Raw genomic sequence first — 22227 nt, 5'->3', positions numbered from 1 at the left:
ACTCAAACACTATTTTACACTTTATGTTTCTGTGTGGGTGCAAAATGTTAAAATCTTTACTTAATATATACTAAATCGATCTTCTGTGTATAATGATAATTGAAAATGAATCTTGATGTGAATGGAATGGGAGAGGGAGCGGGAGATGGGAGGGGTGCGGGTGGGACGGAAGTTATGGGGTGAAAAGCCATTGTAATCCATAAGCTGTACTTTAGAAATTTATATTTATTAAATAAAAGTTTAAAAAATTACCATTGGTATTTCAGATCACAAATCATAACTACCCAGTAAGAAACTACCATTTGTTGGTATTTAATGTAGTAGCAAAGAAGAACATCCATAATTACCTGAAAAATACTGCTGTTTCATGTTGTTTCATGTTTTTACATGTTGTTTCATGTCTTGTGAGATGGAATTTCTGTCTCATACTGCAACCAAAATAATGGACCACATCCAATTGAATGAAAAAGCAGATATGACAGTGTAACTGACTGTTATTATGCTAAACATCAGATATCTAAAAATATTAAACAATGTTAACCTGTTCACCATTATTCTTAATTGAAAAATGTATTTTCAAAAATGTTGTTTGAATTGAATTAATACATATTTTTCTCGTATTAATTCTAACAGTAAATATACATGTATTTAAGCAAAGTTTCAGATAGTCAGCAAGAACTCTAAGGAGAACATGGGGCAGGAATTTGGCCTAGCAATTAAGAATGCCAGTTAAGGCACCTGTGTCTCATATTGGACTGCCTGCATTTGATGTCCAGATCCAGAGATCCAGCTCCTGACTCCAGCTCCCTGCTAATGCTGAACCCCCTAGGAGGCAGTGGTGGTGGCTGAACTAGCTGGTTTTCTGCCACTCACACGGGAGACCTCATATGAGCCACTAGCTCCTATTTCTGCTCCGCACCTCAGCCTTGGCCACGGCATATATTTAAAGAGTGAACCAGTAGATGGGAGTGTCTCTGGCCCTCTCCTCAGATAAGTAAAGAAATCATTTTTGAAAATAATTTTTAAAGGAGAAAGTGGTTAGGAGACAATGATGTAAATTACCATGCAAAGTAATCTAAAAAGATTTATTTGTGGTGATAACTAGAATAATAGATTTATATTTAGAACATGACTTGGTAAGTAGACTGGAGTTAATTCCTTGGAGAAATTTTATTGGGATTTGTCTTCGAAATAAAACTTGGAGGAGAGGTCATTTCCTGGTGTCTATTACTAAACAGATTTGAATTTGAATTAGGTATGAAATATTCCATTCTGTATTGGTTCCACTCTAGCGTGAATAGTGTTTGAAGGTTCTAATATATTCATTATGCTTAAGAAAAAAATGGTTAGGGAACCACAAAAGTTCATTGCAGATACTCAATTGGGAAAAAATGAAGAAGGGTAGAAGCTGTGTTCCCACATCTTAAGGGTGTTCATGTGGAAGAAGGAATTAAACTTCTCTGCTCCAGCGAGCATAATGAGTTCCAATGGTTGGCATTTGCAGGGAGATGGATTTCAGGACTTTGTGACAATTAGAACTGTTGAAAAACAGAATGAACTGCCTTATTTGGCTGTTAATTCTGTGAAAATAGCTACTATTTATAAAGCTGACGCTATAGAGTTCACGCTATTAGACACTTGACGTGAATCAAATTCATTTCATTCTTACAATCACCTTCAGTGATAGGTATTATTACATCCCTATTTTGCAAATGAGGAAACAAGTTTAAGAGTTTAACTCTTTGCTGGCTCACTGGAAGGCTACTCAGAAAGCACATGTCAGAGAAAGGATTCTAACACTGGCCTGATTCCCCTGATCCAGTTTTAGAGATCATGTACACAGTATTTCCATGAATTATGAAAGCAGCTATGAGGAACATGGTGGCGAACTGTATTAAAGGCTTTCTATACTTCAAGAACTATTATTTTTAAAAATTCATTTATTATTTATTTAGAAAGGCACAGTGCCAGAGAGACAGACTCAGAAAGAGATTTTCCATTTGCCCACAACAGCTGAGATTGGGCCACACCAAAGTCAGGAGCCTGGAACACTATTCAGGTCTCCCATGTGAGCAGAAACCCAACTACTTGATCCATTCCCACTTCCCCATGGATGTGTGTTAGCAGGAAGCTGGATCTGCAGCAGAATGTGAACTTGAACCTAGGCACTCAGGCACTCCATCAGTGTCTCAAACATTGAGCCACAGCACTAGGCCGTAAGCCCTGATCTTTGAAATATTGGTGGTGGGGTTGGGGAGAATTCTGCTCTCTCTATTAGTATATCCAAAGCTTTTCAAAATGCTTGGGACAGAGTTTATTTTCAATGTTAAAAGTTTATAGTTCTAAAAGGAAAGAATAGAGGGCACTATGGGGAAACATTGTGGATATCTGTGATGATTAATTTCAGGCGTTAACTTGATGGATTAAAGGATATCCAGCCAGCTGGTAAAGCACTGTTTCTGCATATGTCTGTGAGGGTGCTTCCAGAAAAGGCTGTTGGAAGAGACTGGCATTTGAATCTCTGGCCTGAGTATGGAGGATCTATCCTCCCACAATGTGAGTGGACACTGTCCATCTGCTAAGGGTCCTGAGAGAAGAAAAGGCAGCATTATTCTCTTTTCTGAAGCTCAGACATCGTTTTCCGGTCCTTGGACATCATGCAGGTTTTCAAGCTTTTGACCATGGGACTTGTAGCAGCAGCCTTCAGAATGTCAGGCTTTTAGACTCAAACTGATGGTCACACAGTTAGTCCCCCTGCATCTAAGGCATTGGCTCTCCTGGTTCTGTGGCCTCTGGACTTAGATTGAGCCCTGCTACCAATTACCTGGTTCTCCAGTTTGCAGACAGCCTGTCACGTGAACCAATGCCGTAACAAATCCCCTGCTTCAATCTATCAGTCTGTCTATCATCTCTTACTTTCAGTGTATGTGTTATGTCTATGTAGCTACCATTCTATCTACCTTTTTGATTCTGTTCTTACTAATAAAATATGTTATTTTTAAACTACTTTAATTTTTAAGAGTTATATTTTATGTACGTCAATGTTACCTGATTTAAAACTTTAATATGACTGAAAACAAATAATGCTAAAATATTTAATAAGTTCACACAGATATGATCCTAGGTCTTTGGGAAGTGATTCTTTAAGGGTTTTTAAAAATGTCTTATGTACTCAGAATTGGTATTATTGGGCTTGAGTGTTGTATACTGCAAAAAATATTCTAATAGATTTTTCCCAGCAGTAGAGCAGCTGAACAATAAGTCATTGGCTATTTTCAGCTTCTGTGAACATTTCTCAGGCAGTGCCGGTATGGTTAGAGAGGAGGAGATCTAAGTACTTGCAATAGGATGTGGGCAGCCTACAAAGTCTTTTCTTTGTTCTACCTATAGTTTATGATATTAAGACATATAGAAATTAAAAGATAGTAGGAGTCAGGAAGACTTGTCTGAATCCCTTTCTACTACCACCAATACATAACTGTAGCTGCCAGATTAATTAAACACAGTTATGTGTTCAAACCTGTATCATCCTATAGGAGAAGGAACCAAAGAGGACAACAGCTCTCTTCTGCCCATATGTACGTGTTTGCCTCTTCTGAAGATTGATACTCTCCTGATCCTGGGGACATGGATGCTCCTCCCCTAATCATCCCAAGCATAAAGCTACAAGGTGGTATGAACTTCAGATGTCCAGACACGATGAAGACCCCCACATCCAGGAAGTCACCTAGTCTGTGACTTGGAGTTAAGAACTCTTTAATTTCAAATGCAAATTTTTTTTCTTTTTTTTTGACAGGCAGAGTGGACAGTGAGAGAGAGAGACAGAGAGAAAGGTCTTCCTTTGCCATTGGTTCACACTCCAATGGCCGCCGCGGCCGGCGCGCTGCGGCCAGCGCACCGCGCTGATCCGATGGCAGGAGCCAGGTACTTATCTTGGTCTCCCATGGAGTGCAGGGCTCAAGTACTTGGGCCATCCTCCACTGCACTCCCTGTTCACAGCAGAGAGCTGGCCTGGAAGAAGGGCAACCGGGACAGAATCCGGTGCCCCGACCGGGACTAGAACCCGGTGTGCTGGCGCCGCTAGGCGGAGGATTAGCCTAGTGAGCCGCGGCGCCGGCCTCAAATGCAAATTTATGCATGCAGCATGTAGATAGTCTCCAGGGTCTCTGACAATACCTAGTAGCCTTATTGGTAATGACCACTGTTGCTGTGGTGTTTCACTGGGCAGACTTGGGCAATAAAATCTGTGGCCAATATATTGGCTGCCAATGTTAAGATGCACCAGCTTATAGAGTCCTTTAATGTCAGGTTTCTGAAGTTCAACCTGTCACTCTGAAGGAGAAAAATAATTCATACAGATGATTTTTGCATGCATTTTAGTGAACACTAATTTAGAATATATGCAAGGTGTTTAGAAAATTCATGGAATTAAAAACAAGTTTATTTTGGCAGAAATACTGAAATCCAGGCATGCCAGGGATCTTCAAGAAGTTCATGGAAAGAGTGTGCTATGGAAAAAACCATGCATGGATTTTGGAATTTTTGCACCAAAATAGACATCTTTTAATTCTATTTTCTATGAATTTTTTGAAGTCTCTCTGTGTGTTTAATTTCTGGAAGGTCAAAAAAATATTTGAAAGAGCACAATAACCCACTGTGCAGAGAATGGCATACCTGAACTTTAGTAAAACTGAAGATAAACACAGTGGCAAAATATCAGTAGAGCTGTGTATTTCACTTTTAAAAATCCAATTTGGCAAATATTGTTAATCCTGGTGACAGGCTTTCTGAAGAATCCCAGTTCTATATAAAACAATGTAATTTGGAGTTACAAAACTAGAGAGGGGGTAGGCATTTGCCACTTCAGTTAAGATGCTGAATGGACGTGGGTGCCCATTATCTTGTATCAGGACGTCTGATTTGAGTCCGAGCTCTACTATGATCCAACTTCTTACTAATGTGCACTCTGGGAGACAACAGGTTATAGAGTAAGGACTTGAGTCCCTGCTACCCACATGGAGAACTAGATTCACTTTTGGGCTCCAGGCATCAGCCTGGACCAACCCTGGTACACCAATTCTTTGTGGGTGTTTAGGAAGGGAACCACAGATGGAAGCTCTCTCTCTCTCTCTCTCTCTTTTCTCCCTCTCTCTAAAATTAAACTAGAAATATGAGGGCAGGGAAAGTTCTTCCCCTCTATGTAAAGCTTTGATAGCGACTGTTTCTATTTGTATTTTTCAAAGAAATGCACACGCTGAGCTGTCTCACAGCTTATTTAATAGTGTTATCAGCTTGAAGGCACTACAGACCTGTGCATAACAGCAGCACAGTCATTTGTAACAAGTTCTACTTTGTTTAGTGAAAACAACAACCACCATGATATAGCTGGGCAAGAATCCGAGACAGGGTCTCTCAAATTAACGACCACTTGGATTAGAATAAAGTCCTCAATGGCTCTTCCCAGATCCCTCTGCCTGTCCCTGTGTTTTCTGACCATTTCCAAGCCATGGACTCAGGGCAAGTCAGATGACACAAGACAATGTAGGAGAGAACTTCTGAATGGTTAAGACATGGGCCCAGGGGCTTACTCTGAACTTTGAATATAGTTCAGCTTGCAATGTTTCATTTTAGCAAGCTCTATGGCTGTAGGGAAAAATCTCCCTTCTTCCTCAAACAGAGACTCAATTTATTTCCAAAATGTTAACTGACTTGGCCACACACAGGCAAAAGATCATTTATGTTATGTAGGGAACTGAGGATTCTGGTGGAAAAGTCTGTGAGTTGGCCTGGATTCTGTTAATCCTGTTCTTTTCCTCAAATGTCTCCAATGCACTGATGTTCTAATCTGTCTAACTTTCACAGAAAAAAAAATTGACAGTTTTAACACATCTACAGGCTGATGCCCTATGCTTTGGCTTGAATCCAGACACTGAGAAAAGATCTGAAATCTAGACAGTTTCCTATGTTGTTGCTAAAATTCCCATGGAACTGCTAGGCTTACTTGAGCATCTGTTAAAATAAACAAAACTCAATATAATATAAAAGTGTTAAAAATGAATTTTTAAAAAAGCACCTAATATTTGAAGATCGAGTCGGTTCCAGGGTACATTTGAATGTAAGTAGATTTAAAAGTAGTAGAGATCTTTGTTATTAGTTTAGACAGGTTTTGATTCTAGTTAACTAAAATACTTTCATTCAAGCATTTATCCCTAACATTAATACCCAGCCACCAAGTAAGACCATCAAAAAGTCAGAAACAATTGGCTTGAGACTTGTCCTAAATTGAGGATGGAGGATGACTAGAATTGCTGCTGAATTCTAGTACATTTTCAGTTCAGTAAGAATTCCAATGGAGTTAAAAAAAAAAAGTAAACATGATTTCCTTTTGAAGGATTCTAGCTGGGAAGCTTGGAAAAACTGAGGATAATCAATTCGCTTTCCAGCATCTTGTTTTGGTCCTTTTGATCATTCTCTCCTCTTCTTGTCCTCTCTATAAATGTCTCCTCAAGCAGAGGCTTTGATCAGCATGCTTGCTGGGCCCTGAAGGTCCCTCCCCCAATCCTGATTTATTCTGCCCTCCATGCTACATGAGCCTGCCTCTTACTCCTCCAGTTGGTGTCATTGAGGAGACCCCAAATATAAGGGCATCTGCTAGGCCGCTGAATTCACACACTGCAAAGTATTTTTACAGGGTAAATCTGCTAAAGCCCAACACCAATTATTTTTTAAATATGATTTGCTCTCATTAGAACACCATCTAAATTAATATATTCTTAAAAGTTTTGTGTTGTAATCTCCAGGTACTATTTGTTACATTCTTTCCCCCACTTTCCTTCTGAACACAAATACTTAACATTTGTACATTTATTTTCCCCAAAGAACACTACTTCAATTAACTAACCAGTGTACAAAACACTCTTTCAAAGGATTTGCAGATGTATAAAATGAGGCTTATCAAACAAAGCTGCTGGAGGATTCTTGGAGTGATTTGGCATTTTACTTACTTTCATTCTCCAATGATTCTTTTGTGATCATAAAAGAAATACTGACTTAATTTCAGTGAATAGTGTTGCATATAGATGTGTATACATAGCATTCTTAGACTTTCATGAGGAAGGCAATGTACTGTACCTTTAGCATCAAACAATATTCACAAATGATTAATGGTGCTTATGTTATATGAGCTTTTAGTCATGTAGAATAATATATGTTCAGGGGCTATCCAATTTCTGGCATTCATTTATTCATCAAATGCTTAATGAGCACCTGCCATGTGGCAAACCTAATAACTTCCCAAAGAATGTACTGATCATGTAATAATGACCGCTGCTCTAAGGTTGGTTTATTAACCAGAGATCTTCAGACAAAGAAGAATGAGCAAGATACATTTTTGGACATAAGTACTGTGAGAGAGGAGAGAGAGAAATTTTAAGGAATTGGGTTCCAAGCTGCAGGCCTGCCATCCGCAGAGCAGGCTAACCAGCAGGAAGCCCAGGGAGGAGCTGATGCTGAGATCTGGAAGAGGAACTCCGAATGCTGGAACCTCAGGTCGGGCTTCTGCTCTGCAGTCTTCAGACAGAACTGTGACTCTTTCAGGAAACTGCAGTCTTCCCCTGTTTGTGCGAGGCTCATCTGCACTGCTGAGGGTAACTTGCTTGACTCAAAATCTGCTAATTTGAATGTTAATCATATTTACAAAACCTCCACATCTAAACTGGTTTCTGACCTCACACCTGGGCACCATAGTTGTCACATAACATTCACCATGGCAGTGAGTACTGATTACTACCCTTGTTTTACACTTCAGGAGGCTGAGGCTCAAAGAGAAATTGGCTGGAATGCATCCCAGTAATAAATGAGAATTTGAAAATTTGGGCCTCCTTCAGCCATGTTTTCTGCTGTATCAGAATCTGTGCCACAAAATACTAGACATACTCCCTACATGTTAAGTACTTGGCATTATTTTTGGTGTGTTCTATTAGGTTGCAATGTATGCATTCACCCATTCAATAAACACTTAGTGAGAATATACTATATAGAAAGCACTGTGCTAGGAGATGGAATGGCAATGACCAAAACAGCAAATGCTCCTGTTCTCCAGTGTAAGAGAGAAATCATAAACAAACATAAAAGCTACATGTAGCAAATGCCACCAAGGAAAACGAAACCCTGTAAGGATGGAGGAGTCATTCTCAACAGCGGTGACATTCAAGCAGAGGCATGAATGAAGTCAGAGCACAAACCATGCAGATATCTAGGGCGATGTTTTTTCATTATTTCCAGTTAAAGGGAAAAGCAAGTGCAATGGCCCTGAGATAGATGGATGTGCCCACGTGCCTTGGGAACAGCAGGGGACCAACGTGACTGGAGCAGATTAAAGCCTACTTATGCAGTAATAGATTCAATATGGCACACAGACCAAAATTATTCTAAAGACAAAGGAAATATAAGAATGCTTAGTTCAGGAGCACTTAATAAGGAAAAGATTCTTCAATAGGCGTTCTGAACATGATGCTTGAAGTTAGCAATCAGATGATCGATGAAATGGGAAACAGGTAAATGCCAAGAATCTTCTGAAGATACAGCAGAATAAAATGAAGAAACACAGGTAAGCATAATGATTTATTGAGATGGAGAATCCAGATTGTAGAGAATTCATGCTGATTTTTGGAGGCCTGGAGACCACAAAGAACAGGAAAGTGAGTGAGTACAAGTACAGGTCGAACATACGGATTGAGGAGGCTATGAAAGAACTCAGGGAGATTTCAGTAAAATCAAATTAATGAACAACCCACATACAAAAACTTCATTTTGATATAAAATGAAAAAGCTGCTACTATAGTTGTTCAAAGTGGGAGGCTAATGTTCAAAGAAATATTTGAATATAATTAAGTGAAAATATTTACTATTGCCTTCCACATGTTAAAAATGTTTGTATATGAAGCTGGTATTGTGGTGTAGTGGGTAAAACCTCTGACTGTGATGCCAGCATCCAAAATGGGTGCCAGTTTATGTCCTAATTACTCCACTTCTGATCCAGCTCCCTGTTAACAGCCTGAGAAAGCAGTGGAAATTGGTCCAAGTGTTAGGACCCCTGCCAGCCATGTGGGAGACCCAGAAGATCCTGGCTCCTGGCTTTGCCCTGGCCCAGTGCTGGCCTCTACAACCATCTGGGGACTGATCCAACAGATGGAAGATCTCTCCACCTCTCTATGTGTCTCTCCCACTCTTTGTAACTCTGACTCTCAAAATAAATCAGCAAAGTTTGTAAAAAAGGAGAGATGAAGAAACTGAGACAAAGAAATATTAAGTAATTTATCCAAAGTTAAAAGGCTGAGATAGTCTTTTAACTCAAATAGGTTCCAAAGTCCAAGCTTTACCTAGTAGTGCCTCTCAAATGTTTCTAGCAACTGTATTTATGATATCAGCAACAATCTCTCTGGCATATAATAAATTTTAAATTACTTTTTCAAATTTGTTATTGGGGATGTAAACTAGTACAACCTTTGTGGAAGACAGTGTGGAGAGTCCTCTGAGATCTGAAAGTAGATCTATCATATAACCCAGCCATATCGCTCCTGGAAATTTACCAAAATGAAATGAAATTAGCATATGAAAGAGTTATTTGTACCCCCACATTTATTGGAGCTCAACTAACAATGGCTAAGATAAGGAATAAACCCAGATGTCCATCAACTGATGACTGAATAAAGAAAATGTAATATATATGCACTGTGGAATATTACTCAGCCGTGAAAAGAATGAAATCCTGTCTTCTGCAACAAAATGGATGCAACTGGTAATCATTATGGTTAGTGAAATAAGATAGTCTCTAAAGGACAAATATCACAGGTTTCCTAGTATATTTGGCAGTTAATATAAAATACAAAAAAAAGTATCAGAATGAAATGGTCATTTTGGGATATGATTGCTATTTTTAGTCCTTGTTCATACTCCTGTGGAACTATGGCCTTCCTACTTCTTACTTGTTGAATATTATGATTAGTGGAAAATTAAGCCTGTGAATATAGAGTGGATTAAAATTACGTCTTTGTAAAAATGGATGAAAAGGGGAGGGAGAGAAGGGGGGTAGGGGATTGGGAGGAGCAGGGAGTGAGGGAAGTGTGGTTGTCTTCTTGAAACTGTACCTATGAAATCCATAACATCTGTTTGTTTTCAAAATTATTAAAAAGCAAATAACATTTGCAAAATTTAAAAAAATGAATTACAGAGATGGGAAAATCTAATGAAATTTGGACATAAAATAGAGTAGTATTCATGGCTTGAGAGCATAATCTGGATCAAGCTGGTAGCCATGGATCCAGAAAAAGAAGAGGAAATTTGAAAATGATTATTTGTGTTATATATCCTAAAGTTATATTGACAGCAAATGGCAGAGCCAATATCAAACCTTGCATGTCTGAATCCAAGAACCATACTCTTTTTGTTTTCCATGGGACTTCAAAGTTTTGGCAAGATGAACCTTAGCATTTTGGGGATTATTCCAGTAATGCTATAAAATTGCCCAGTTTTAAAGCCAGAAAGGAACTGAGATTCAGGACTGAAAATGGATACTTCGGAATTAACAGCAAAACACATAAAAGTCACTGTGCTCACACACACACACACACACACACACACACACAGAGGGAGGAGTTGTGCCCCACAAGTGATGGTGGGGAGTGTGATCTGAAAGACATGTGGTAAAATATGTACCCCGGCTCCTGATGAAGAGTGAAATTGATGGCAAAGCTTCTGCTCCTTGGCATGCGAGTTCTTCAGAGGAAGAAATCCAAACCCTTAGTGGTGGAATGACACCTCCACCGTGCAGTTTCAGCTGTGTCCTCTGCAGAAGCGAGCACCATCTGCCACGGAGGCGGAACAGTGGTGAATTGGAATAGCAGTCCAGACGCATTTTTGAAAACTTGGCAATGACTTCACATGGCAATGTGACTAAAGTTTGCAGGGATGTAGGAGCTTCCTCAAACTAGCCAGCTTATTGTGCATTCGAAAACAGAAACAAATAAACAAAAATCCAACCCAACCCATGAAAGATTCCTGTGGTTTTCCTAGAAGGGAAAAGCCTTCAAAACAGTAAGGGTCATTCCAAATAATGTATTCCTCATACTGATTTGGAAAGATTCCCTCACACGAATTAATTAGCGGGTTGTATGTGTACAGGGGACAGGAGGGCATTTGGAGGGGAAGGGATGATTCAGAATGTTGGTAGCCACAATCTGTTACATGGTGCACCAATATCTTTTAAATGGGCTAATTTATTCCTTAGCATTTAATTCTGGCTTCAGAATATTCTACAACAGAACAAACAAAAAGAAGTCATGCATTAAAAATGTGAGTGGAATTTCATGAAAATTGATTCTGTTTCTTAAAAGATAAACCCAACTACGTTATCCATTTACAGAAGTCCAACAGCTGTAAAATGGTGTAAATATTTATTTTCCTGTTTCCTCTACTTTTTAGAGGGGCAGCCAGGATGTACATGGGCAACAGAAAAGTAGGCTTGTGTGAGGCACACACCCTGGGCAGCTAATCCTAGCTTGCTTAAACCCCCGAAGTGCCATTTGAGCAGATGGAAAATTCTACTTGCCTTAGAAACGACTCATCCATCCCTGGGGCTTAATTGTCCCAGGTGTTGTGGCCATCTGCCAGACTTATTTACAACAATGCTTGCTTTAAAAATGGGATACTGAAATCTCACAGCTTCCATAGGATATAGGCAAAGAACATATGGAATTGGAAATTAAAAGCTAGAATCTTATACCTATTATTCCTCCTATTGCAGGTTCTGCTACAGAAGAGAAGAAAGATTGATTAAGCAGGGTACATTATTGACATAAACTTAAAGTAAGAGAATGTTTCAAGGGTAGAGTGTGAAAAATTCAGGGATCCACTGGAAACAGAAAGCTTAGGAAGCAATGAAAAATTCAAGACTCATTCATTCAATATTTGTGGCGAGGACTACTAGTCATTTAGGTTTGCACTAGCAAAAATTCCAGAGAGCTAAGCAAAAAGAAGAGCAAGGGGATGATTGTTGATGGAAATACACATATTTTTAGTGGCTGAAGTCTTTAGCGTGTCTGAGTACTGAGAGAATATTCTTGAAGCTGCTCCTTGAATACCCTGTGCTTTTGTGCTCTGCCTGCAGAAAGAATATAAATGCTTGCAATATAATTAATTAAACAAAGCTGTCATCTCACCAAAGCATGTGATATTTGGTTATTCATTAATAAGCAACTTTATAATCCATATTCAATCGGCTTTTAACAAGAGCGAAGAAAGGGCCCTGCTATTTTCTGTTTTCTTCTAAAAGAAACAGTTTAAAGGTTTTGAAAACAAAACAAAGGAAAATTAAAGGATAAAGCAATGGAGAACAAAACAATAAATAAAACTTTAATGAAAAATGTAAAAAAAAAATGCTTAAACCCAGCAAATACTCTAACTCCATTACAAGTTAGGCAGCAAATAATAAAGATAAAACTCTACCAATTCATTGCCAGGGTTGTATTTTTTATTTTTCTCTTTACTCCAAATATTTTCCTCAAGATGCTGCTTTTTCTTTTTTTCAACTTAAAAGTGAAAACTTGGTTATATTTCAATGACAACGCCTTTTGACCCCATATTAGGTATATCTGCTCCTTCCTCCACATGAGCATTTCAAATAACCTTGCTTTTTGCTTGAAAGTACTTAAACAACCCATGCTTCTGCCCTCATCTTAGCATAATATTCTTGGAATAAAACTCTCTGACCTGATGAAGGCAAGTGTTGGCTCCATGCCCTTCTTATATTTGCCCAATGATATGTGCAGCAGTAACTTCTGGCCTGCTTCCAAGTGTTCCATTGCTGCCTCCCTTTGGTACGTGCAAACTCAGCTCGGGAACTCCTACTGCCTACTGGCCCTCAGTGTATCAGTAATTCATTTTGGTTGTTGGTTGACTTGTTGCCAGTCTTACCCTCAGCTATAGCAATCAGACATGGAAAGGCAGATTTCTGCTAGGTCATGGCAATAATTTTAACAGCTTTTCCTAAGAGCTCTTTCTCCTTGTTTAACTCACAGCAGCAACTAACTACAGTTAGGAGAGCCCTTTCAGGAAAACAGTCACTGCTTCTTCAAGCTTAAGAAGACAGCCTGCGTGCAAGTATAAAGTATGATCCAAGCTTCCTACAGCTTTCTCTTTCTCTTTGAGCTTTGTCCTTGGACCCACATGAATTCTTGTATGCTCTAAAAATTTTTGAAAATAAAAATGACCCAAAGCAAAACTTTTTCCTAGATGATGTAGAAAACACAAATTTCAATGAAACATGGTTTTCACCCTCAAAGAGGCTTAAAAGATAGTTGTGAAGACAGATATGAACACACTCCGGCTTCATGATAGATAGACAGACCTCTCACAGCTACTGCAGCTCTGCTTCTGCACTGCAGGAGTCCTGGGCCTGGGTCTCATTGCTCCCTCTAAGTCTACTCGAAAATTGACCTTCATCTAGATCTGCCTTGCATTAACTTTGACTCTTTGGTCTTTGTAATTTTGAGTCTGGCCTCTTTTTTCTAAGGAAGAGCAAAAGAATTGGAGAGCTGCAAATATTCTGAATTATGGACTTAGGACATGCTGGATATGGCACTCACAGGGTACAATAGATTTAATTAAATCAATAAGCAGCATTTTCCCAAGTTTTATGAATAATATACTAGAAATACTGGCAGTACAAATATGTTGGTATACTACAAAATCTGAATTGCGTGTGTAATTCAAAAGATATTCCCAAGCAGGTATTCACCACACTACCTATATTCTGAAAGTGATTACTTTGTAGATCACAAACAGTATTTTTCACTTTGTGTTTCTATGTGGGTGCAAACTGTTGAAATCTTTACTTAATATATGCTAAACTGATCTTCTGTATATAAAGAGAATTGAAAATGAATCTTGATGTGAATGGAAGGGAAGAGGGAGCGGGAAAGGGGAGGGTTGCAGGTGGGAGGGAAGTTATGGGGGGGGGGGGAAGCCATTGTAATCCATAAGCTGTACTTTGGAAATTTACATTCATTAGATAAAAGTTAAAATAAAAAAAACATATTTTCTTGCTTTATTCCCTAAGCATACCATTTTATTGTCATAAGTATCCCAAAACAAATTAAGTAAGCGAAACTCTAGTGTTAATTCTAGGTTGGATTGACATATATTATCTTCATGTTTTTAAAAACTCTTCAGATCATGTGAATTTTCACTACATTAAAATATACTTCTTCCTATGAGTATACCAGAGGTATGAAATCAGTTTTTATCTTTTCCATTGCTCTAAGATTGTCTAATAATTAAATGCAAATATTAATTAGCATATTAATGATTTATCTAATTTTTACTTTAAGAAAATTTCAAGAAGATGCACCGTAGAAAGTATTTTTCTTCTAAAAGGAAGGTAAGTTTTTAAGTTTCCTTCCAAAACTATCTGTGCCCTAATTCTGTCCCACATTTTGTGGTAGGAGGACAGTTTGGTGTTCCTACTTACTAATTATCAGCCTCATATGTGGAGACTGTCAGTGAAGATTCAACCAGCACTTCTTTGGATAAAAGTGTGACTACTGCACACAATAATTTCACAACTAACAGACTTAACAGGAGAGACAAATTAACTATCAAAAAATTATCAAAATACCTTCTACATTTTAATCAATATCCTGAATGCATAACTTGCAAATATCTAATAATTGTCTTTAACCTGAAAAAATTCATTTCTAGTGCTGCAGACTGAGGCTGACTTCATAAGGAGAATGGCTCCAGAAGAATAAATATAACATAAACTTTTAGTGTGATGTATCACACTAGCAAATGATTTAGTCTTTTAGCAGGTGTTCAAGAAGAAAATTAAATTTATGACATTAGGAGCCAAATAATCTCTTTCTCAAGCCCCATGGTATTCCCATGATAATTACAGTCCTACAGATAATTCAGGCTGTGTCTGCTACAATGGCAGCCTGGATTCAATTTAGCATTAGTCCGGGGAGTTAAGGGAAGTCAGAACCCCCTTTTAGCAATGCAGGGACCAGGCCCTTTGTTGGCATCACAAGATGACTTAATTCCTAGCCAATGCACACACCTGCTGCATATCAAGGCAGAGATTATTGCTCTTCGGAGATACCCGCCAGTAAATCTTGGCCTTGATTATTTTGCCATGGTTTGTTAGTTCTTTGATATGGACTTCATTATTCCCTGTATCAATTTCTCCAGCTGCATACACAGGACATTTGGTGTTGAGTTTATTTCGACTATAACTGTGGAGATGATGGATGTTTTAAAGGTCAGGATTGCTGAAAATATTTTTTGGTTCATATATGGTTGGCATGATGGTGGGTATCTACTTCTGCCCTTTCATCTGTTTCTACACTAGACAATTTGAGATGTACAGATGTCGCCTACATCCATGTGAGTTTGGAAATTTAGACAGAGAAACACTGAACTTCTAGAGTCAAAGATATCAGTGACATTGCAACCCAAATTCCAGGGCCATGACAACTACACAGTAAACGAGTTGGTTATAGGTTTACAGGTCATTCTGAATATTTCACTTCTTCTACCAAGCTGATTAGATGGAAAGTTTGTCTCAGCACTGCAGAGCCTCACACAACTTCAATACAACTGGCAGAATATATATCTGAGGCACTAGTCACAGTCAACATCTTTTAAAGACCTATTGTGAAACAAAGCATACTTCCATAGAAATAAAATTGAAGAAAACTCTGTACCTAAAATAGAAAGCATGAAAGTACATGTATACCCAGTGGTTAAGACACTAATGTCCAATACTGAGTACTTGGGTTTCATTTCTATATTTAACTTCTGGCTCCAGCTTTTTGCTAATGTGTAATTTGGGAGAGAGTGGGGATGGCTCAAGTGACTGGGTTCTTGCTACCCTTGTGGAGTCCTGGCTTGAGTTTCTGGTTTCCTACCCCACCTATGATCCAACCCTAGCCTTTCATGGCATTGGAGAAGCAAAGTGATATATGATAGTGCTGTCACTAAAAAAATTAAAAGCATTAATAAATAAATAAAAGCATTAATAATAAATTGTGGAAATGGAAAGACATATATACTGAGTTGGCATAAAGGAGATAGTCAACCCAAAACAGAGATTGGAAGATCAACTGCTACAAATGCTTTCATTGCCAAAACTTCATAGTATTGACCCTGAGCAAGATAGTCAATGAGATCTGTGATACTAAATCCAAAGGTTGTTTTTAATTATTCATTAATTTAAGTTCTTTAATAGAAGTTTAACTTTTTAAAAAGAAATGGGCTCCTCCCTAATAGTTCTTAAGTCATCATATTGCTCAGAGTTCCGACACATCTTCTCTCACCCTAAATTTTCTCAATGGATTGTATTTTATTTAGCTTGGGTTACTGTTCAAAAAAATACCATGGAGTGAGTAGCTTAAACCACAGAACTTTATTGCTCATAGTTCTGGATCCAAGGTCAAGGTGTCAGCAGATTCAGTATCTGGTGAAAGACAATGTCCTGGTATAGAGATGGGTGTCATCTCCTTATAATGGAGAGAGGGAGAGAGAGAGAAAGAGAGAGCGCAAGTTCCCTAGAGCCTCTCTCATAAGGGCATTAATCCCATAATGAGGGCTCCATCCTCATGATCTATATGTCTCCTAACGGATCCATCTTACAAATACTATCATGTTAAAATATTGGTTTTGGCATACAGATTTGGAGGGATATAAACATTCAGTCTATAGCAGATTGTGAAACCTCTAGGATTTTCAACGACTGTCTAAATGTTGATGACTCCCTAATCTAAATATCCAGAACAGAGTTCTCTCCTGAGTTCAGTCTGCTTTCATAGTCTTTTTGCCACATCACTCCATTTGAATGTTTCCCATTTGCCCATAACTATCATTTTCTTCATCCAATTTGAAAGGCATTTGTTGTCTCTATCAGCTGCTAAAGACCAAATAAGAAGAGATAACAAATATTAGGACTGTTACTCCAGGAAAAGTACACAGAGCATCTAAATGGCTGCTTAAAACTGCTAGGTATGAGAGTGGAAAACCACTGATTCTCTGTCTTGTTTATCCCTAATCAGGAGCAAAATTATATAATGCACAGTTCCTTACATATTTAAACCACTCCAGGTCCATCTAATTCCGCTGTTCCCATTTTAGTTCAGGTCCACATCCTGTTTACTTAGACAATAACAAGCAACTCCTCATCCAGCCTTACTTCTTACCTTTCCTGCCTTCTGTATGTCCTTGAAGGTAGTGAAAGTTTGGGAAATAATTGCTATTGTTTTGGCATCATGTATATAGGGGATCCATTTGAGTTGTGATTGGAGAATCACATTCTGTCATCTGACTGAAGAGCATTTGAGTGTACAGGAAAAGGCCATCCTTTGACAGAAATCCTGAGCAAGCACCTGTCACGCAGTGTTCACAAAGCAAAGCATAACCTTCTTGCCATGCTGGCAAAACAGAAATACTCAGCTAGTAGAATGGCAACTTCACACGCCCACAATGTTGTCACCTTCTCTGAGTCTAATTGGAAACTTTAATCCAGAATAGCACAGAAAAAAATCAGATTTTCCATCTAACGTTGTCATGAATGTCTCGTGTTTAATAGCAGCGGCATAGAAGTTGGTTGTGTGATGTATCCAAACAGAGGGAACACCTACAGCTTGCTATATTCAGAAATACATGGAAGGAACAGCTGCTCCAGGCTGTGCCTAAAGGTCCCCATTAGAGCCGGTGCCACTCTTGATTACCAAACGCTGCAACACATGAAATAGATTGGCAGGACGTCCCCTGAAAGAGGAGCCCTCATTACAAGTTGGACCTACCCTTGCTTGCCAAATGTATATGACAGAAAAATTGATCAGGCTGTCTGCTGTTCACAGATGAACAAGGGAGCTCTGATATTAAGAGTGCTATATCTGATGAACTTAGAGATCAGCTGTGCAAGGTTGAATGTCAAGGCATAGCTTCTTTTTCCTCCTGGTCCTCCTAGAATTTCTGTTCCTTAGGAGTATGGTTTGTGCATGCACTCAACAAAGTGTTTGGCTCTGAACCTATACCTAGAATCAATTTCTCACATGTATTCACTTCCTTGGTGCTGTTTGCTAAGCCTCAATATCATTTGTGACAATTATATTCACTATTTGTTAAACGCCTACTACACAAGCGTCTCTGGTCATTCAACTGACCCAATATTTATTGAGTCCCTAATATGCTCCAGGCACAGATATAGGTACTGAGATAGAGTTAGACAAAAACACATGCAGTTCCTATTCTCAAAGACCAAACAATTCAGTTGAGAAGCCAGACAAATATTTATGCATTTGATCATTGCACTTAATTTCTAAAAAAAAAATTTATGGTAGTTAATTTTAATCACTTTACTACTTACAAACATTAAATTTAAGATGTTTAATAATATTCCTAGGTCACAGAACTGGTAGGGAATAAGCAGGCCTTCGGATGCAGGTTACCTTAACTTCACAGATTGCAATTCAAAATATTGGGTGCTATTGCTCCATTCATAACAAATAACGGCTACACAACTCTCCTTTTTCATTTAAAAGCTGCTTCATGTCAAACATATCCCAGCCTAAACTCGTTGAATCTTTTCTTCACACTTGCCCAAATTTTCTGAACCAGAAAACAGCCATATCATCCATTTGGTTTTCCAAGCCACAAACCTTAAAATTATAAGAGATCCAGCTTTCTTCCACACTTCAATCACAAAAACATCCTCAAGTTCCATAGATATTGACCATCAGATCTCCTGCCCCTACCTTCCCATTGGCATTGCTGTTCTTGTGTTGTAATCTTTCTTACCCTTTGCCCTGGGGGACTGCGATGGCTTCCTGTCTTTACAAACTTGCCCTCCCTGTACACAGTGCTACCTACACGATTTTCAGAAAATATAAATTTGATTATGACACACTTTTAAAGATCCTGACTCTGTAAAAGAAAAACACAAGGTCAAGTTTATTTGCATAATCTGTCAACTTCTTCCAAAGCTGCTGTCTGTCTGCTTCTCTAGGTCAACAGCACCCACTCTTCCATTCTCTATTTAGTCCCCCAGCAGTGCATCTTCTTAAAATTGTGTTTATTTATTTGAGAGCCAGGGACATAGAGGGACAGAGAGACCCAGAGAGGGTTCTCATCTGCTGGTCACACCCTGTGTGACAGCTAGGGCTGGGATGGGGTCAAAACTGATACCTTGGAGCTTAATTACTAGAGTTATCACTGCTGCTTTCCAAGGTCTGCACTAGGAGGAAGCTGAAGTCAAGAGCCAAAGATGGGTACCGGACTCAGGCACTCAAACATGCGATGTGAACATGTTAACCAGCCAGCTAAACGCCCTCTCCCCTCTGCAATGCTTCTAATTCTCCTAAATGTGTACTCTCACTTCCTACTTTCTGTACATTCACACATTGTCCTCTGCATGAGTGCAATGTCCCCACGATTTCCTTAGTTAGCACTGACTTGTTCTTCACAATTCAGTTTAAGAATCATTTCCTTCAGGAAGTTTTCTTCCCACAACACCTCTCAATAATAGCTCATCCCTTTTGGGTCTTTTCATCACTCTGTACATATGTCTGGCATGGGTTTTATCAAAACATTGGAAGTGTGCCTGATGCCAATGTTAAACTGAGCTCCCTGGGGACGGGCTTTGTCATCTGATTATTGATAAAGAACAAAGCACGGTGCTTTTCAAAGGATATGTGGTTTGTAGCCGGAAAAATCCATTTTTTTTTTTTGACAGGCAGAGTGGACAGTGAGAGAGACAGAGAGAAAGGTCTTCCTTTTTGCCGTTGGTTCACCCTCCAATGGCCGCCACGGCTGGCACGCTGTGGCCGGCGCACCGCGCTGATCCGATGGCAGGAGCCAGGTGCTTATCCTGGTCTCCCATGGAATGCAGGGCCCAAGCACTTGGGCCATCCTCCACTGCACTCCCTGGTCACAGCAGAGAGCTGGCCTGGAAGAGAGGCAACCGGGACAGAATCCAGTGCCCCGACCGGGACTAGAACCCGGTGTGCCGGCTCCGCTAGGTGGAGGATAAGCCTAGTGAGCAGCAGCGCTGGCTAAAAATCCATTTTTAAACCCAGGTTTTCTACTGAAGAGCTGTAACCTCAACCAAGTCTTTACTTTAGTTTTCTCATCTGTTACAGGTGAACAACAATGCTAATAAGTACTGCTGCTTAGAGAAGGTCAGTGAGACACACACAAAAAGCATTTCCTTGTCTATAACATGCTAACAAAATTCACTGTTCGTAGAGCCTAAGAGCTCCTTGGAAACAGACACCATGTTCTGACCTCTTGCATCTCTTTCTGCTGCTGCTTCTTTCACAATCAGGACCAGTCATACACAGTTCACATGTTTATCAAACTAATAGCGAGAAAAGCAAGCATTTTGCAATAAAACTTGTATATAATTCCATTTTATTATTCTATAAATTTTATTTATTTAGTTTTATTTATTTATTTTCACTTTATTTGAAAAGGTGAGAGAGAGAGAGAGAGAGAGAGAGGGAGAGAGATCTGCTATCTGTTGGTTCACTCTCTAAATGCCTCTAAAATCCAGGGCTAGGCCAGGCTGAAGCCAGCAGTCAGGAGCTCAATCCAAGTCTCCCACATAGATGAAGGGGACTCAACCACCAAGCCATCTCTTGCTGCTTCCCAGGGTGACCTAGGAGGAAGCTGAGATTGGGCGTGGAGCTGGGACTGAACCCAGGCACGCTGATCGGGGATACAGCAACAACCACTGTGCCGAATTCCTTACAGAATTCCTCTCAAAAGAGAAACACACTGTAAGAAGCATGACAACTTAAAAAAATTGGATTTAGATCATTAATTAAACTCTTGTCAAGTGAAAAGAATGATTGAGAGGGAAAATTCACAAGATGTACAAAAAGTGTTTTGGTGGTGGTTTTGAAGAGGAAGAATTCAAGTGAATAGAAATTTGAATTTGAGGGCCTTCTTCTCAGAGCATTTCTTGAGCAGAGGGAGAAGCAGGATGTAGGTATTTTGACTTTCCTACACGTCTACAGTCAGTTCCACTACCTGCAATCCTCTCTCCTCTTCTGGAGGTTCCTAGATTCTGATTTACCTGTGCCTTCTCAGATTTGTTCTTCCTAATCACTCCTTAGCATCTCTGACTTCCCTCTCTTATTCCCTTCGTTATGTTTCTATCTTCATGTTATTTTTAGCAAGCTATGATACAAGACATTACATCCACCAACTCAAGCCAAAATGTGTTAAAAACACAGTATATGCTAGATTTTAGAAATCCAATATGGGTAAAACAAAATTCTCATTTTTTAGTGTCTCTCTCTTCAGGAGACACTAATTATGACATGTACGCAGATAAGTGCATTAAAACACACAAAAGCAACACATCCAGAGAGCTCCGAGGGATGGATAGCTCACATTTCTGGGACTTGAGGAAGTGATCTTGGGCTATTTTGGAAGATGGGTACATGTTTGACAAAAGAAGCCTGTAGTGGGCAGGCAGGGAGAAAAAATTGTGCACTCCAGGCAAGGAGGATTGTTTGTGCTCAAACATCCAGACTTATGAAGGAGCACACCAGGTTTAGAAGATGTTTGGAAAACGAATGTGACTAACAAGAAAAAAGGGCTAGGGAAATGAGTCACATGGTTGGTTTACTACCTTATCCTCATGGAAACTTTTGTTTCATAATTAAAAAAAAAATCTGAGGAGACCGGCATTGTGGCATAGTGGGTATAGCCTCTGCTTATGATGCCAATATCCCACATGTGTGTCTGTTCGAGCCCTGGCTGCTCCACTTCTGAATCAGCTCCCTGCTAATGCACCAGGGAAAGCAGTGGAAGATGGTCCAAGTGCTTTGACCACTGCACCCATGTGGTAGACTTGGATGAAGCTCTGGGACCCTGGTTTTGGCTTGGGCCAGCCCTGGCTGTTGTAGCTATTTGGAGAGTGAACCAGCAGATGGAAGATTTCTTTCTCTGAGTCTCTCCCTGTCTCTCTGTAAGTCTACCTTTCAAATAAAATAAGAATAAGTCTAAAAAAACCCCAATTCTCAAAATGCCAATTTCTCTCAACCCTTGTCTCTACTGTTGAGGAATTTTTTTTTCCTTCTTACTATTTATTGAATTCTTAGTGGAGGGTTAAGCTTATGATTAAAAAATAAACTGAAAGCATGTCATTGTAAAAGTTAAAAGGAA

Source organism: Oryctolagus cuniculus, chromosome 11 (assembly GCF_051225735.1).
Source record: "Oryctolagus cuniculus isolate XC-2025 breed Fujian yellow rabbit chromosome 11, ASM5122573v1, whole genome shotgun sequence".
NCBI classification, from domain to species: Eukaryota; Metazoa; Chordata; class Mammalia; order Lagomorpha; family Leporidae; genus Oryctolagus; species Oryctolagus cuniculus.
The sequence above is the reverse complement of the archived record's forward strand: the minus strand, read 5'-3'. Positions refer to the sequence as shown.